Source organism: Fukomys damarensis, unplaced genomic scaffold (genome assembly GCF_012274545.1).
Source record: "Fukomys damarensis isolate Sample0158 unplaced genomic scaffold, DMR_v1.0_HiC HiC_scaffold_18, whole genome shotgun sequence".
Classification (NCBI taxonomy): Eukaryota; Metazoa; Chordata; class Mammalia; order Rodentia; family Bathyergidae; genus Fukomys; species Fukomys damarensis.
In genome coordinates, this window is record NW_022900930.1 from 40,672,701 (window position 1) to 40,690,418 (window position 17,718).

The following is a 17,718-nucleotide window of genomic DNA, read 5'->3' on the forward strand; positions in this document are numbered from 1 at the left end:
GTTTTTTTTTTTTTTTTTTTTTTTTTTTTTTGGTACCAGCCATTGAACTCGGGTCCTTGTGCTTGCGAGGCAGGTTGCGGAACCACTGAGCTAAATCCCTGGCCCAACAGTAGTCTTTGTAAGAGAAAGGAAGAGATAGATTTGAGAGACAGAAACACAGGAAGAGGTCAAGTGGAGACAGAAAGAACCATACTGTGCATATTTGTAGTATTGGATAGAAGCTTGTCTTGTCTGTATTTGTAAAGCACATACGATGTAATTGAGAGTTTGCAGAGATTTTTCTCACACAGTTCTTTCATTTCACATTCACTTTACAATGCTCCTGTGAAGTAAATAGGACAAGAATTAGCATTTCCTTTGTAAGATGAAGGAACAGGTGTACAAAGAGACTGCATGATTTGCCCCCAGTGGCAGACTGGAAGGTCCCTGCTTTTGCATATCTAGTTTGGTTCCCACTGTTATTATAACTTTGACGTATTTAAATCAGACTTCTCTCAGACTTCCTTCAGATTTGAACTCTGGTGAGAAATCAAAGCCAGCAAGCTCAAAGCCCTCTGATATGTTTCCAAAATGCAGTTTAGGATCTCAGCAAAGATCTCCAAGTTTTAGCTATCATTTATTTTAATTATAATGTCTAAAGTATGGTGTGTTTAAAATTCCATTGTCATACAAGGCCTAAGATCCACTATGAAAAAAATCTCCAAACAATTTTTATTGATCTTAGTGATCATAATGCTTGTCTGCACAACCATGGAAGGATTTAAAGAGCCACCAATCTTCTAGGATTATAAGCAACACTCAAGGAAAACCAGCAACAGATGTAATAAATTTTTCCAAGACAGAAACTGTGCCCTATATCCTAATAAAGTACTCTAGACATGAATTTTCTACTGGTGTGACCCAAAGTCTCCCTAAAGCTGTGGAGACTGGTGAAAGTTAAATTCTACCCAGGAACCAATGCACATTCACTGTGACAGAAGCTTTTGTGGGAGAGTTGCTTATTTACAGGATGTTATGCATCTAGTTAATCATAGCCTCTGATATTTGGATCAAAGCATAAGAGCAGGCTGAATGATTGCCTTAGCATTGGCCAGTGTTTTTCAGCTCTGTTCTATTTCCTTATCAAAGGATTGAGGCAAACATATAGATAGGGTTCCCTTTGGCCTATTAACTTGGAGCCAGTCGCAAATTTCTTCTTTATTATCCTCTCTCTTTACCAACTAGTATTTTGAATAGGATGAAATCTGATTAAAAGAATGCCAAGGCCATCTTCAAGGGGGAAAAAAAGCAATGTGTCAAAGTTGTGTAGCCAAGCCAGGCACAGTGGCACATACCCATAATCCCATCTACTTGAGAGGCTGAGGCAAGAGGATTGCAAGTTTAAGGCCAACCTGGGCAATGTAATGGGAACCTGTTTCAATACATAAATGAATAGTAGGGCTGGGATGGAGCCCAGTACTCCTTGGTTTCAATCTCGAGTATCACGAAAGGAAAAAAGAAAGAAAAAAAAGGTGAGAAAACAAGCAAACAAGCAAGAGAGTACGGCCTGGAACCACGCTTGTTAGTTGGTGAAACAGGCAGATTTGCCTTGGTGCTTGTCATGGGGAGGCGGGGTGACGACAATGGTTGGGATGAGGAACTTGGCAGTTTGGATCTATGTATCCCTGACGGTTTCCAAAAGACTTATACTCACCATTTCACTTCAGCCTCACAGCAACCATCTAAAGCCTGAGTCAGATATTTTTGTCCTGCCAGTGAGGGAGTCAAGGACAGTGGTCTGTGGAAAGCACAGTTTAGAGATGGAGCCGGTGCTACTCACTTCAGGTCCGTTCCCTTCTCTGCCTCGTCGCTGAGTCTGTATTTGCGTAGTAACCTGCAGGGGTTAGGGTTCATTTTGGGCCTTCGTTTCCTACTTTAGGCAGGAAAGCGGTAGACCTTGATGTTCTTCACTTTGGATTAAATGAGACTATCAAGGAGAAATGGTGGCGAACAGGCCAGAGGAGGCAGTGAGGCAGCAGTGGAAAAATGCACAGGGTTAAATCTACTGCCTGAAACCCTGAGCCAGCCTGATTCACGCAGGTGGTGCTTTCCTAGGGCCACAGCCATTGCCTTTTGATTCCCTCCCTATTTGGGCTTCTGGTCATCAGGACGCAGGAGCGAGAACCTCAGCACAAATGGCAGGGTTATTTGGGCTGGCTGGGCAAGTCTCACCACCTTTTCCAGCATCTATTTTTCATCTTTAAGAATGAGGACTTAAAAAATATCTGCTTTAGAAGGATTATAAGTTGGAGCCCAGCCTGGCAACTTAGCAGTCTAGTGAGAACCTAGTGAGAGCCTAGTGAAATTAAATACCTCTATCTATCTATCTATCTATCTATCTATATCTATCTATCTATCTATCTATCTATCTATCTATCTATCTATCTATCTATCTATAAAATAAAGGGCTGGGTATGTAGCTCATTTCAGAGGCCCTGGGTTCTATCCCTGCATTACAAACCCAAAACAAAACCAAAACAAACAAAATAAAATAGCAGCGGCAGCAGCAACAATAAAATCTGCTTTATTTATCTTGTGGGGTGAAAAAAACTCACGTGAGACAATGTATTTAGAAATGTTTTGAAAATTTCAAATCTGAGGAATTGGTTACTTTAACTAGAAACACCAGAAGCCTGGTTTCCTGATGCCAGTCTCCTCCAAGCACTGCACACCTCACTGTCTTCCCCTGCAGGTCTGGGATCCCTGATTCCCAGAGTTATACTCATCCAGGGTTCCACATGTGTGATGATGGGTGTTATGGAGTCACAAGGAAGACATAAGACAAGGACTTCTCCCTTTGGGAGTCTTAATCCCACTGTGGCACAGAATGAGGCAGTATTTAACCAGGCCCCAGGTGGGGAAGGGACCACTGGTTTGGGGAAGGCAGGGATGGGAAGGAGTAGGTGTGTTAGAAAAGTAGAGAGACCTGGGGGGAAGCTACAGTCCTGAGCTGCAGAACATCAGGGGGAATGAAAGTTCAGAGCATTCCGTATGTGTGGACATGGTGAGGAGGAAAGCCCAACCGGACCAAGTACTTTGGCTCCAACACAGGAAGTGAGTCAGTGGTGAGAGGCCACATTCTGGAATTGGGAATAGGCTTATTTCATGTATTAGTTTTGGCTTGTCATAACAATCAAACTTGGTGGTTTAAAATAGTTAAGCCACTTCTCACCTCAGAGCTCTTCAGGTCAAAAGTCTGGTATGGCACTGCTGGGTTCTCTGCTTAAGGTCTCATAAGGTCAAAATCAAAGTGTCATCCACAAAGAGCTCTTATCTGAAGGCCCTGGAGAGGAATCCACTCCTGGGCTTATTCAGATTGTTGGTCAGGTGGGTCAGCTGGCAGTCCTGCTTCTGGGCTGTCAACCAGGGGACAGTTTTCACTCCCGGAATCTCTTGCATCCCTCTTTTCCTTTCCACGTGGCCCCCACCAGAAAGGGTGGATCACGTCCCTCTCCTTCCTAGATTTATTTTGGGGGTCATTCTGCCTATTGCCCCTTTAGGAAATGGACACAATAGTCCAGATCTGCCATCTCTATCCAAAACATCTAGGCCAAAATGTGTTTCATGTTTCAGATTATTTAAGATTTTTTAAAAAAGAAATACTATGCATTTAACACACACACACACACACACACACACACACACACACACACATCTCCTAGCAAGGATTGGACAGTACTTTGTGATTAAACATTATAAATATTTTGAATAGCCTTGTGCTAGTTCAGGTGAGGCTTTTTCTTCCCTATGAACGATATACTTTCAGAGCTCTTTGGATTTCAGGACCATCAATAAAGGATTGTTTTTGAGCTAGGATAATGTAATGAGAGCAAGTATGATGATTAAGTGTAGTCAGAGGGGCCAGATTTTCTTCCTCTGTTTCTGCAAGAGTTTGTTTTCTTTATCTACAAAGTGATATTTTGCACTATGGGACAACCACAGAGCCCAAGTATGGAACTGCTGTGCGTGACCTAGGGCAGACATCACTAACTGCTTGCTGCACTTTCGGGATGAGCCTGGCCAGGGGCCCCGCTCACATCCTGTTTGCGGTCTGTTCCAGGCAGCCCTACCATGCTTTAAGAGTTAGCTATACAAGTGGAATCGTCTTGCTCAGATGATTCCCCACAAGCTTCCTTCTAGAACCATACATTCATGTCCTAAACCAACACCCATGCTTGCATGACCTGAAGAGAATCTTCTCTCATATCTGGCTGTTCCATAGGATTTCTACACAGTTTCCATGGACAATCCATACCATAAGGTCTGGACTTTCATGTTCAAGCAGCAGCTGGGCAGAAATGTGATGTGCAAGGGAAAGATTAACTCAATATCCACGCTGTGAATACAACACAAATTAATGGGTTCAGGGTCACAAGGCAATCCTGTCTGGAGCTCTTTTCCACCATGGTCGTCCTTCTCACCTGCTGCTACTCAAATCCTATCTCTTGGCTCACCTGAGAAATAGCTACTCTTCTCACTTCTAAAAAACAAAAAGAACCACACCTTTCCCTCCCTGAAAGAGTTCCTGAGGATTTAGCTAAAATACTAAAGAGCCAATCTGTAGATTTGCTTCTGGGTTGTTTTGTACGAGTGTAATTTGAGCCAAAGCTTCATTAGACAGTAGTTTCATTCAGGATAGCCTCCGCTGAACAGTGAAGGCTTTTCCTCAACTCTGGAAGTGGAGCATTTCTGCTTTACTCTGACAGCCACAATAAATAAATCTGGGGGTCCTGGGCAGAGTTATTTGACTCCCTGCTGCGAGGCTGAGAAAACTTGAGGACCAGTATTAGAGCACATTTCTATGCATCCAAGATAACTGCTATGAAAGATTTTCAAACAGCAGATGTTGAAGCCCGATGCAGCGGCACGTGTCTGTAACCCTAGCTATTTGGGAGGTCGAGGTGGAAGAGTTGCAAGTTTGAGGGCAGCCTGGGCAACATAGTAAGACTTCATCTCAGAAAAGAGAGCAGGTGGGCGGGGGATTTAGCTCAGCGGTTAGGTGGCCTGCCTCGCAAGCGCAAGGATCCGAGTTCAATCCGAGTTCGATCCCCCGTACCACAAAAAAAAAAAAAAAGAGGGGGGAAGGGGGCAGCACTCAGTAGCCAATCCCTAGAACCACCAATTTTTTTATCACAATTTTTATTTTACCAAATAAGCACCCAAAATTAAGACTACCCAATTCAGTGCCAGATACTTGGAAGCTGTGCGGTTATCGCAGCTCCGCAGAAGACATCTAGTCTGGGGATGGTAGTTTCTGCCCTTGCAGGGAGCTCTGTCACTTGGGACACATTGTCCCCCAGAGTCCTTCAGTTATCTGCTGCTATCCTTCTCTTGAGCCCGGCCTTGGTTCCTCTCATTTCTCAGATGATGGGTTGGCGGCAAAGGGAGGCTGGCTGGTTTGTCCTCACTGAAGAGGAAGCTGAAATAACACCCAGATTAGTACTGAGTCTGTGGGTTCCCCTCTTCAAAGCTGCTGCCTTCTGTGAAATTCCTGCCTTGTCCTTGTCTCTGGCAAGGATACAAAGCTAAGGGATCTCAGAGCCAATGCTGGGCTTCATACTCCATGAGAGGGCTGTCGTTCTGAGCACTCAGTGGCCTGCGCCTGAGGCGATGGTCAATCTTAGGGCTCAGCTCTCATCCAGTCAGCTTCGGGGATGAGGAGGTTGGGAAGCAGAATCCATAACAGACAAGGAAAAGTGTGACAGGGAACTAATGGGCCTCAGAGAAGACACAGGAGAGGCACTGTGTGAACAGGCTCAGGCCCGCAGGGGGAGCTGGCTGGGAACCGTGGGCACCCTGTGGCACCTGCTGCCTGTAGGGACTGTCAGTATAGACAGCACTCTCAACCGCTCTGAGTTTCTCCCCCTGTCCTGCAGGGGATCCCAGGAGGAAATTGGGCAGTGCTGAGTGTGGCCAGGAGAATGGCAGTGCATGCTATCTCAAAGATAAGACCCTTTGTGTTTCTCTGCTTATGTGTAATTTGTAGGATGAGAACTCACTAATCAGACTGACTGTCCTTTGTCCCTGAAGGGGACCTTGAATAAAAGTATATCTGCTCATTTTTAAATTTTTATTTTCAGGGAATTATTCCACTGTTTTCACAGAAATGGCCTTCAGAGTTGGCCACACAACACATGCCTGGAATTCAAACCATTACAATGAAAATAAGCGAGCAGTTAAAAAGCCTTGAGCAAAAGTCTTCTGGGTCGCATCTGCATTAACCAAATGGAGTTGGAGATGAGACCTTTTGCCTCTCCACCCTGACTGCAGTGCTGCTTCATATGAACACACACCCAGGACACATAGTGCATGCACACATGTGTGTGCACTTTCCACACCTCCCCATGGCCCTGATGCTTGCTTTTAAATCTGTCATCTCACTATGGCAAGTAGAGATAACGAAAGCACGCCACTGAAATGTACATTGCAATTGCAAACTTGACACTGATGCTCTGGTGGGTATTAGTTATATGTGTAAGTGTTACTGTAACTTAAACATTACGTTCCGATAAGTAGGTAGCAGTTAAGGAGCTGTCTGTAGAATAATTTTAAGACATAACAAGGAACTCCCACTTAGGTTTTCCTTCTTCCACACCTCTCCTCCCAGCCAATTAAGCAGTGATTTCTGGATACTGGATTTCGGTTGTTTGTGCTTTTATGAAGTTTCTAAGATCAGATGACTTCTTTGAAAGAAAAGAAATGCATATGCTGAATGGATTTTTGGTTGTCTCAAAGAGCTGTTGCATGGCAGTGAAAGTTTAGGGTTCTATATGGCTCGCACTTCCTTTAAAGGGTTAAAAAATGAAAGAAAGAAAAAACCTTTCAAGGTGATCAGGCAGCAGTGAGCGCTGAAGCTTGGTGAGAAGGCAGGGTTGAGAAACCTTAACCTTCACCTTCGTGTGGATGCCTAGAGCTTGGAGCTGGTGGAGCCGCTGTGGTGTTGCCTGGATCCTGCCTGCAGGTGGCCACGTTGCCAGGGGAGGTTGCGTCCATGCTTACTTTGAACAGAACAAGAGGATCCATTTCTGAAATGTAGGCTAGCATGCTGAGGATTGAATTGGATATGAAGAAAGAAGAGGGCCAGTCCTATCCCCAGCCAGTAACTGTTTTCCATGATGTGTATCCCCTGTCTAGTACACAGGCAGGAAGCCTTTCAGTGATATTTTTGTCAGAGATAAGGTATTGGTGTATCAGAGAGGGAAAAGTTATGCTTACTGTACTGATTTGAGAGTGGAATCACAATCAGAGACTCACACAATTCTCTGAGTGCCTTCCGTGTGACTAACAGAATGTCCTGGAAGTTTGTAGAATGAAATTTTATATAAGGTAGAGGTATAAAATGCTAGCCCTAAAGTCATTCGAGCTGCTGTGATTGTTTTAAACAAACAAACAACCAAACAAACAAGAATGAAAATAGTGTCAAATAAAAAGGTGAACATAGCGTCAGTCAGAAATGGGAAAATAGATTTCTAATCTTCAGCATTGCGCTTTACAAAGCTGATAACTCACCTTTCTTTTGTTACCATCTTCCTTACCTACAACTGCACTGCAAATGATGTCTGCAGCGACTCACTGTGGAAACCTTAGAAGTAGTGTACTAGGAAGAGAAGAAGAAAAAGAAGGCATCCTGAGCCTGAAGACTTGAGGTCAACTTCAGTGTTTTGAGACCAATCATTTAACTCCTTGCAATGAGTCTATAAACTGGAGGGTACAGTAGCTACATGTCACAAGGTTAATGTGAGAATCAAATGAAGCCATATTGAATCAAATGAAAACAATATTTTATGATGTACTGTGTATGATATGAAAGTTATTTTCTGTTATTATTTGCAGCTATATCCCTAGGCCACGTTGCATCAAGTTGTCCTGAATCAGTATGGATTTTAAGACTGAATATTCTCCCAACAGCCCTTCATTGCTTTATACTTACACTTTATATCCAACAATTCATTTATTTTATTTGTCTGTCTTATTTTTTCTTTTTCATGAGATGGGAATGGTAAATGTGACCCCGAAAACTCTCCTATCTGGGGTGCTTGTCCCCAACAGCATTTTGCCGCTCTGCACCATTGCCTTCCCTGCTGCCCAAGTCTGTTGCTTGCACATTGGTTTATGGGGCTGCGGGGAAGTTCAGTAGACGTGGACGAATGTTCATCTAGTATGACATTTCGGCCTGCTGAAAATGAACTCAGACATAAAGGTGATACAGTATTCAAGGTGTGTCTTTGAGTCACACGTCATATCTGAGTTGTGTGTGTGCACACGTGTGCGTGTGTGTATTGGGGATTGAGCCCAGGGCCTTTGCACTGAGCTACATCCTTAGTTTTCCTCCCCTCCTTTTTTAAATCTGTGACGGGCCTTGCTAAGTCACCGAGTCACCCAGGGTGGGCTTGAACTTGAACTTGCCATGCTCCTTCCTCAGCTTCTCAGAGTGTAGCGATCGCGGCACGTGCCATGTCATTTTTAAAGTTTGCTGTACTTTTAAGTCAGAGTGTTCAGTGGTCCCTGCCATGGATTTTCATGGGAATAACATGAAATAAGAGGGGAAAGATTTCCTCAGGTCTCTGCTGTCCTGATCCATGTTTCGGTATAATCACTCCACAGGGGATAGGCACCGCATTTCCAGTAATAAATATATTGTCCCGCTTTTCATCTTCCATTAAGTTTCTTGGTACATTTAAGGTAAACAACACAGTTACAGTCATCATTGTTTTTTTTTTTTTTTTTTTTTTCGTACCAGGGATTGAACTCGGGTCCTTGTGCTTGCAAGGCGGCAGGCCACCGAACCGCTGAGCTAAATCCCTGGCCTCAGGATCTTGTATCTTTACATGATGTATATTGGTTCTTATTTTTCCCGCATTCCCCTGCCCTCCCTTCACCCCCTTCACCTTTCCCATTTACAAAGACTTTGTTTGCATGTTTTCCTTTTCTCATATTTTTTCTTTTTCCTTATTTCCTTTCCCCTACTCTTCACACTTCCCCTACTCCTTTAGACCTTTTCACATTGCCAATTATACCATTTGAACATTATTTACACTTTTAGTTTTTCACATCAGAGAAAGTATTCATTATTTACTCATGTGTGTCCTATTTATTTCACTTAAGAATATGGCCTCAATGTGTATCCACTTAGCTATAAATGTCTCTAGTTTCTCATTCTTTGTGGATGAGTAGTATTCCATTTTATAGAAAAACCACATCTTTTTTATCCAGTCTCCAGTTGATGGGCACTTGAACTGTTTCCAAGTTTTAGCTATTACAAACTATGCTGCTCTAAACATGGGTGAGCATATATCAGTGTGGTATGATTCTTTTCTTTTGGAAAGATACCAAGAAGATAGATGGCTGGGTCAAATGGGACCTCTAATCTTAGTTTTTTGAGGCATCTCCATATTGATTTCCACAGTGGTTGCACCAGTCTGCACTCCCACCAACAATGGAGAAGGATTCCTTTCTCCCCACAACCCCACCAACATTTGTTATTGGTTGATTTCTTGATAGCAGCCATTCTTTCTGGGTGAGGTGGAATCTCAGCGTTGTTTTCATCTGCATCTCTTGAATGACCAGTGATGTTGCACATTTTTTCATATATTTATTTGCTGCTTTTACTTGTCTGAGAAATGTCTGTTCATTTCAGATGCCCATTTTTGAATCAGGTCTTTATACTTGGGGGGTCCACTTTTCATCTTGTTGGTTTATTGCCCTTAGGAAAATCTCTCTCCCCCAATCACTATTTGTAACTTTATCAAAGCACAGTTTTGTTGTTGTCCCACTCCTGTTATTATAGAAGCAAAAACTAAAGGTTTGGTGTGCACAAAAGTTTGTTAGTGGTTTGGTCATTAGGGAAATTCTCTTTGTATTCGAAATGGTTTGGAAGAGGACGATCTGATCATTTCAGGGATCTGGTAAGCAAAATGAGTGGGTTATACACTGATGTTCAGAATACTGGAATGCAGTCTATTTTGAACAGCACATCAGATTGTCTATCTTTTAATACTAAAGAACGTTCATTCACCAAGTGTTTATGAAGCCCTACTAAGTGCAGCTCACTGGTCTGTCTGCTGGGCATCTAGATGGCAGTGAGCCAAGCTGGCTTGGTATTTGCCCTCATGGAAGTTGCTATTCTCACCATCACCCCATTATTATTGATCTCAGAGGTGTCAGGGAAGGGGTGAGTAAATATTCAGTGCTGCCTTCTCAAAAATAAACCTTTGTTTTTTTTTCCTGTTAACTCTCCATTTTCATCTTTCACAACAATCGAAAGCTTAAAGACTTCTGTTTATTGGAACTTTCTGGTTTAGTTTGAACGAAAGGCCTTTGGCATTCATCTGACTAAATAGTTCTAATTTTAAATAGAGTGGATATTAAGTTAGAAGAATGAATGGTCTTCCAAACCAGTTTTAAAAGTGAGTATAATTAGAATACTCCTCCTTCTCATATGACTCCTGTTCTCTGGAGAAATAATTTGTAGCCATGTGATATTGATGTCAGCAGCATCTCCTTGTAACCCATTTGCTTATGCAGATATGAATCGCTGTTCTTCTGAGTTTAACTGTGTTTTGAAACTACTGTCCTTTGGCCAATCACGGTGGCATACACTCCTAGATCTATTCAGGATCTGCAGGAGATCCACTCCCTCTGATGTTACTAGCTTGCAATTTCTGTCTTTATTTTGGGGAGATTTTGCATACATATTCATAGGGGTATTTATTTTTCTAGAAAGCAAATATGAAGCAGATAAGATTTCTTTAACTCTGACCCTTGAGTGTCAGCAGCTTCCAAAATCTTTAACATAAAAGATGAACGATAACAGAGGCTGGTGTAGGTAAGTGCACACATGGGCAATGTCTGGGAGAACCCATGTAAGGAGCAAGCCTTAGACACAGAAGTGGCATGGGTTCAAGTCCCTCTTATCACCTTACCTGTTCGGAAAAGGGTTACTTACCTATTCTACACCTACTCTGAATGAACATGTTCTCTATTATTGATAGGAAGGTCAAATGGTGTGTTAGACTTGAAAGTGCTTTGTAAGCCAAAATTATACAGGTAGCTTTCTCGTTGTATAGGAATAACGATGGGGTGCAGTCCCTGGCAAAGAGCATCACAGGGATTCTTCAAAGGGACATGGTGCCTTCTCTAGGAAACCTCTTCATCCTTCCTTTGGAAATGTGTAGAGTAGTAGTGTTCTTTCTGAGGTGATTTCCCTCTGGTGTTGGCAACTCTTGTGCTTATTAACCTGGCTGTGTTTTATTAAGGAAAGTTTCTTTTGAATCATATTATTTTCAGTCTGTTACATTATACTTGATATTTTGTAGAACATATAAGTGTGTGTGAATGAACCTGCTTTGTGCAAGTCTTAAGTACTTTGTATTATTTCAGTGATTTAGAATAATGGCAAATCTTGGTTCACCTTTCAAGGCAGAATTTTATAAATGTTCTTAGTAGGTATGAATATTTTTGGTTTTATAGAATGCTGTAACGGAAGTATTTGAACAAAAGAAGCATCCATCTCTGGGATGGTTTCTATGCTTACTAATTCTATGCTAAAACTCTTATTCAGGAATCGGGGTGTGAATTTGGGTGTGCTGAAAACAACTGAAAACCTCCCAGACAAAGAAGGCATGGTGTCCTTGCCCAGCACATGTACCTGGTGTTGATGGCCATAGTGATCACTTTATCCCTAATATCAGGTCCTTCAATCCACACTGTCTGTTACACATGTCTGTGCTTAGTTTTGAGTTTTTGAAAGAATATTGATAACCTTAGAATATATGATAAATACCAAAGCAGTGAGCCCATTGAAAGGGCTAGTAGGACAGGGCACATGCTGATAAGAAAAAAAATTTTTTTTAAAATAAGTTTTAAGAGTAAGTGGTGAGAAAAAAAAACCTTGTGTGTGTACATGAGATGAGTCATTCAGCTGAAGGAATAGTTCTGAGGGACAGAGTAACTGGTACAAAAGGTTTAAAGTTTTGTGCCCATGCAGTTGATATTATGTGGTAAGAGACAAGATGGCGGGAACGTTTGACAAAATAGAAAACACTTGATGCCTGTTTCCCTGGTGCTAATTCAGGAAAAAAACTAAGAGTTTTTTGTGCTCAAAGGCTGAGCACAATGGAGATGTTGCTGACAAAACCTTGGTCCGAGACTCCACTTGTTAGATGGGTGTGCTAGTCCTCTTTCCATTACCACAGAGCCCTGAGACAGTCAATTTACACAGATAAAAGGTTTATTTTGGCTCACAGAGTCAGAGGTTTCAGTCCATGAGTGATTGGTTCCATTGTTTTGGGCCTGTGATGAGGCAGCACTCATGGTGAGAGCGCATGGCAGCTCAGGGCCACTCAAGTCCTGGCCGGGAGACAAAGAGACACAGAGGGAGAGGCGGGGACCTGATAGTCCCCTTCAGGAGCATGTACCCAATGACCTAAAGCCCTCTCATTAGGCTTACTTCTATCTCCTGTTAGTGACACAGGCCTTTGGGGGACATTTAGGATCCAAACTGTAGCAAGAGCTCTGGGTTCTCCAGATTCTGAGTACAGCTGGCATATTTGGAGCTCTTAATCCACAGAATGTGAGGAAGTGTCAAGGGAGGATGGTTACCGCCTCCTAGCTGTGAACATGTAAGAGACCAGTGGGCTTTGTAACCGTCACACGGACCTTAGATCAGTGAGGAAAGGAGAGTGAGCCTGTTTTCTCAGCTCACATTCCTTATTTTCGAAATGTCTTCAAAGATTTTCAGTTATTTTGGATTTTGAATGGACTTGTACAAAACCTGTTGGAACACTTCTAACTTGTTCATAAAGAAAGGAACTGGTTATGGTACTGTTCTATGTTAGATGAAAAGCAGCTAAGTATCCTTTCACAGTATCATAATGAGAAAAAAGTGAAGAGAGGAGATGGTACATAGTGACTGGGAAACCTATGGACTCACTGCTTTGCCAAGTAATAAGCATAGGAAAACTTCCGATCCACGCCTCATTTTCTTATCCCTTCAATATCAAATAGTGGAAAACGCATAAACTCTGGCACAAGGCAGCTATGTGGTCCTGAGAAGATGACATAACTTCTCTGAGTCTCAGGTTCTTCATCTGAAAATTGGGCATTATGTGGCCCACCCACTGGAGATGTTGCCTGAACTAAAAATAACTTAATAAATCATCAGTACAGCACTTGGCCACAATAGGTCTTTACTGATAGTAATCATTTGTTAAAGCGGAATTAATTGAATCACCTGTGATGAGAAAAATTGCTAAGAGGAGAGCTCAAAACCTGCTGCTAACATTTATCATGGCCAATTTCATCAGCTAAACTTTTGAAACAGACAGGACCCATTCTGTGTAATGGACAACACACAATATAAGTTTTCTTTTCTAATGTTCAGAAAGGGTGTTCTAGCTGAGGAGAGATCATCTCCACAGTCATTCAAGGCCTCCGATTTTGGTGACTCTGAGGTCCTTCATGGTAATGTGGCCACTGTCACCACTGCAACTCAAAGAAGGGAAAAGGGCCTGAGGAGTGCATGAGGAGGTTTTAAGGACCTGGATAAAACGGCAAATGCAGTTATCATGTGCGTTGTGTTGAGCTAGCTTATTCACCTGGGCACATCTCCCTGCCAAGGCAGCAGTGTAGCTGGGTAGCTATATGCCCGGTGGCTGTGAAAAGGGGCATTACTGTGAGAGCTGAGGTCTTTGCCACACTGGTTTCCACACAGCATGGTAAGTGACTCCACCACACCCTCTGGGGTCCTTACTGAATATTGCTACTGACCTTTTGCTAATAAGTTGCTAACGATTTCTGATCTGTGCCAAAATTCAAGAAAGATTCCTCAGGCACAAGGCATATAAGTCATGGTAATGTGTGCATGTTGAGGGGAGAGCTATATGGGGCTGTTACAGGCACCTATGCTGGGTTTTAGTTCAGGCTCTGTGCTTGGGTGAGGTACGGTATGATGAGAGCCTGTGTAACTGAGCAGGTCTTCAGAGCTATCTGTTGTGATCCTGCCAGCCTGGTCACAGTGCCAGGGAGGTCAGTGCATGCCAGGGAGGAATGATCCTAGGGAATCCAGGAAATGGATCTGGGAAGTTCCCTCCTGGGAAATCCACCTGGAGCGGTGGTATAAACCTAGGTACTGGGTAACAAGGGCAGGGGGAGAGGACAGCTATGACCCAGGCAGGGCTCCCAGGCACGAAAAGCGTGTCTGAGGCATAACTCCAGCCCAGGATGGAGGCCGTGGTGTTATGCACTATACTCTGGAGATTCTGGTGTTGCTCCTTTCTGAGCAAACAGTGTATTCAGAGATTAAGCGAGAAGGAAATTTAACTTAGGGGGTATTGCTGGTGTCTAGAAGACACTGCAAGGCCACCAGGGCCAGATATGAGTAAGACACACCAAGCTCTCAGCCCCTCGCTCATCAGCAGTGCTTCTTCATTTCTGTGCCCTGCTGCATGAGGCCACTGAGGCTTCGTGTGCCTACTCCTCGGGTCAGCTTTGGCTCATGAACTCAAGTACCACTAGGAAGGGAAGTTTTGGTGTCTACAGACACGAGGTTGGGGGAACAATAATAGTGGATGTTGAAACTAGGAAAACATTGACAGATTACCTTCTGAAACTGCATCATAGCTCTAAATGCTATACAAATGTGTTGCATTTAATTTTTAGCCACCCTTAAGTCCTTCAAGTAATGTTGAACAAATGTTGGCAGATGCTGTCAATCGTGTGAAGGCTTATGGATTTCACCAGGTAAAAGACTCACATTCTGTCTTCAGGGGGCTAAATGTACAGCCATTTCCACTAATGTGCTGCAAATTAGTTAATTAGCCTCATGCAGAAATGAAATGAAGCTGCAGAATGTGAAATCTGTCTTAAAAGCTGCAAACACAGCTATTCATCATTACCCACTTATCGTGGGTTGGAGACTTCTTGGATGTCATGGAGAGAACAGGTGCCAGGATGTAGCTGTGAACTACTCACTAACTAGAGAGATAAGGAAGGGAGAGATCCCAAGCTGCCGCAGATGTGGAGGGAAGGCTGATTGCAGAGTGATAAATGGCAGGTGCGGCTTGGCAGCCACGAGGTCTCAGTGAAGTTGCTCGTGTGCCCAGTGCTTCCGTGCGCCTGACCCTCGAGGAAGCAGCATCTCTGCGGCCCATGTCCTCTGAGCCAGAGCTCCTGCAGGCCCTGGGCTGCTTCCCTGTGCACCCAGGCGGGTCATTCTCCCTCCAGGCCAAGCGCTTCCTCTCTGTGCTCCATTGACATCAGATCACACACTGCTCAAAGCAAATGGGACGTAGACTGGCGCCTGGGAACTGCAGATGGATTTGGCCCACAGAAAGTCTGGAGAATCAAGATAAGAAGGTTCTAAACACCTCAGGCCTGAGACTAGGCTGTGGAGGGGCCCACCCAGTCCTGTGGCCTCCATGATTGATTCCCTAATTTCTCTACAGAGATGCATGTGGACTGAGATAGATGGCAGTTTTGGGACTTCAAGAAATTGTGATGGAATTTTGGAATCCTGTTCCCTACGTCCAAAACAGCGAGCCCTCTGAGAGTTCCACATTTGGGGATTCACCCTGCCACAGATCAAAATGTTTGAAAACAATATTGCATCTGGACTGAACATCTACAGACTTTTCTGGTCATTATTTCCTAACCAATGCAGTATAATAAGATGGGTATGGTGGCTCAGGGCTGTAATCCCAGTACTTCAGGAGGCTGAGGCAGAAAGGTACAAGTTCAAGCACAACTTAGTGACATAGGGAGATCCTAATATAATAAGTACTTATAGCATTTACATTGTATTAGATGTTATGAAAGATGATTTAGAGTGCATGGGAGGCTGTACATTTATTTAAGGGGCCTAAGTATGCAGACACTTTCATATCTGCAAGGGTCCTGGAACCAGTCCTTTGTAGGCACTGACAGCTGTTCCTAAAACAACAGCAATAAAATTCTACAGGAAATTTTTAGCAGCACTGCCTAGGTTACATTATATCATCTTAGATGATGACAGTTGAAAAAGCCAATCCATGTACTCATTCAGTGGAAATAGGAGACACATTTTCTGCACAACTTAGATAAAATTTCTGTCTGCAGAAAGCTTGTTTTCTGAGTGAGGGGGACAAGTACTAAATCTCTGGAGTCAGTCGATCCTAAGCCCATTTGGCGAAATCCAAGCTGGATGCAGGGGCTGAGAGGAGCTGGAGGATGGGAGGGGTGTTTTAGAGAGGGCGACTGGAGGCCGTCTGAGAAGGAGCCAGGGGACGGTGGGGGGAGTTACGTGGTGTTGCCGTGAAGGCTGCTCCTGGCCAAAGGGACACTGGGCTCCTGAGGCTGGCGTGCTTCGTGTTATTAGGAAGCGCTGGATAACTGGAGAGAATGCAGGAGCTGATCACTCCTCACGCTTCTCCAGAAGAACCAAGGGAATGAAACAGAGCTTCCCGCTCTAGAGACTGAATAGCTGAAGAGGTCAGTACCACATCTCAGCTGCTGTTACTCTGCGAAGCTCGTTAATTTTGTCTCCTTCCCCATCATGCCTTGTAATTACCCTGCAGATTCCAAGGAGGAGCAGAGTTCCTAAAGACAGCACTCCCAGACATCAGAGCCCCCCAGCTGTGTACTTCCCGAATAACCGTGCACCTACCACTCCTCCCTCGTTCTCACTCTAAACGTCTCGCTTATCCTAAGCCACAATATCCATATGATCCTAGTTTGAAGTTATAACCCTGCCTCCTGGTCCCTTAAAAATAAATACATGCACATGTGGGAGACGAACAGAGCTTCACTTCTAAGTTCTTTCTGTTTAAGCTTGGAAATTGCTAACAGCACTTTTATGTATTTCAGACTTGTAAACAGCATATGTGAGGGATGGCAAATTTTAAGAGTCATCTCAGACACCAAAAGCTGTCCTCTGGCTTCCATCAGGAAATGTATTGCAAACAAAGGTGCTTTGCTCTAGGCAACAAAACAATGTAAGATAAAATAGATGCACAAACGTTTAGTTACACCCAAAGAACAAATTTACGAATTACCACTACATTCGCTGCAATTTATGACTTTCCATGGTGATCAAAAACAAATTTTACAGCACCAAAGTTTAGATTTTAGTTGTGGTGAAATAATTTCACCTTTATCTTTCTGTAGGAAAATACACAGAAATGAATCCTGTCCTTTGAGAAGGAGAAGGACAGACAAAGCTCAGGCTTTGCTGGCCCGCTCAGCCTGCTTTATTACTTAGCTAACCAACCTTTAAACCAGCTTGTAAATTCAGTTTTGTTATGGATACTCAGAAGACTATTTCAAAATTAAAAAAAAAATTAGGTCTAAGTTATTTGGCGTATTCATTGCTCTTTAGGATAAGGTAAATCCCCTTGATTGTATTTCATGACACAGAACAGTGTGCTTAGAAATGGTAAAGATAATAAATTTTGTTATGTGTATTTTACTATAGTTGAAAAGAGAATTCCTTTTCTAAGGAAACACTCACATTTATTTGTATTTTGCCTTTGCAAAGGGAATTTAAAAAAATATGTATATATATATTTTTGGTACCAGGGATTGAACTCGGGTCTTTGCGCTTGCAAGGCAGGCCACCAAACCACTGAGCTAAAAGTTTTTTTTTTTCCTGGTTGGTTTTGAACAAGTGAATAGTCCTTTTTGAACCACATGTGAGTGTATGTAATT

General features: G+C 43.1%; 1 protein-coding gene across 1 annotated transcript in view; it reads left to right on the top strand.

Annotated features, from left to right (window-relative positions):
* Sh2d4a (SH2 domain containing 4A) overlaps positions 1-17,718 on the top strand; it is a 60,992-nt gene that overhangs the window by 19,008 nt on the left and 24,266 nt on the right. The gene's annotated exons all lie outside the window — the stretch shown is intronic.